The 1,600-nt window shown below is 41.5% G+C and overlaps 1 pseudogene; it reads left to right on the forward strand.

Moving 5' to 3' along the window:
- Positions 1-630: 630 nt before the first annotated feature.
- On the forward strand, positions 631-749 carry LOC148526720 (5S ribosomal RNA; annotated as a pseudogene).
- The last annotated feature ends 851 nt before the right edge of the window (positions 750-1,600 follow it).

Below are 1,600 nucleotides of genomic sequence, written 5' to 3' on the forward strand. Positions count from 1 at the left end.
GACCCTTGTGGTAGGGTCTCGTGGCCGCAAGCCTCAGAGAGATTTCAGCTCTAACAGAGCCGGAATCTCTCCACTGACATCACTCGTGATGTCAGTGGGACCACCCCCAAACGGCATGCGTTCTCATGGGAACGCCTGCATTTGGGCAGCCACCCCCATGGCCCGCTCTCCAATGGGGGCGAGCTATCAATCAACATGGATGCACAGAATGAACACCGTGGCCCCTTTGATCTCAATGTGAACCTATCGTTTGCCTGCTTTTTGTGATCTTATCTTTCACATTTTTTTCTCATGGCTTTTCTGGCTAGTGACAATTGATACACTGTGCCTCAACAATTTTTTCTGATTTTAATTCATCCATTGTGATTAAGCAAATTAATTTTGTGAATCTATTCCCATCCCTTGTGTGTATGTTTTCTTATTTTCTCTCTAATTTTTTCGGTGAAGATAGTGATACCGTTTTGTTAATCCAGCATGGCGCTTACATCGCACATAGAAGGTCGCACATACAAGATTCCGTTGAGGTCCCATTGGCCCAACTCCTATATACCATCCACCCGAATTATAATTGAAATACTGCATTTTTTGAAGACTATCATATATAGCTATATATGCGTTCCTGGTCCAATTACTTACAACCATACAGTGCTGCAAGTGCCCCATCTGGTCCGATCTTGGAAGCTAAACAGTATCTGGCTTGGTTAGTACTGGGTGGGGAGACCACCTAAGAATACCAGGTGTTGTAAGTCAAGATTTCGTCCTCCACATTGTCCGTATGATTCTCCTACTAGCAATACTACAACCATTGGCAATTGTACCACTAGGTATTAAGAGCAGCTTACCCTTTATAGTCAGACATATGCAGTAGTTTTTCTACACAGGCAACACCGTGTGGAATTTATATACACTTGCAAAGCAGGGTCCCAACACTGCATCAACTTTTTTCTTCAATGTCAATAGATTTTACCTTACGCTATTTACGCTTATCATATTGGAACCTGTACAACAATCAATTTCTGACTTTGTTCCAAATTAGAGACCACATACTTCTTTTGAATATATGCCTCACTTGTCCACTCAATTTAACATCTTTTTGTTGGGCTCTAAAATGTATTTATATTTTAAATCTTCTTGTATTTTTTCTTTATTCTGTTTTGCATTTTTATATTTATTTTCCCTGAAATGATCTCCCTTGCAGTCTTTGTTCACTCCCTTGTGTTTTGATTTATATGTTTGCATATACTCTTTCCCCTGCCCTTTACCGTGTGAATTATCCCTTTGTATTGTAATGTCCTTTTAGAGGCACATTCTTTTTTCAATGTATTGTATACACATTGCCATATGTTACCAGGTGTCTGACACTCGGGCACTAACGTCATCGTGCAGCGGTAAGCGCCGGTGACACATGACATCATCACGCACACGGTGTCATGCTGGACGCACGCGAGTTACGCCATCCTCTCAGAGACAGACGGAGGGGTGGGTCAGCAGATCCTCATGGAGATTGTGTACTATAGAGGTATGGATATTTTTCTTTATGTGTGTTCTTGATAAAAGTCTTTGTGACTGAAACGTTGAACAAGCAACAACAAAGCTGTTG

This window comes from Taudactylus pleione, unplaced genomic scaffold, assembly GCF_031769625.1.
Source record: "Taudactylus pleione unplaced genomic scaffold, aTauple2 ptg000095l, whole genome shotgun sequence".
NCBI classification, from domain to species: domain Eukaryota; kingdom Metazoa; phylum Chordata; class Amphibia; order Anura; family Myobatrachidae; genus Taudactylus; species Taudactylus pleione.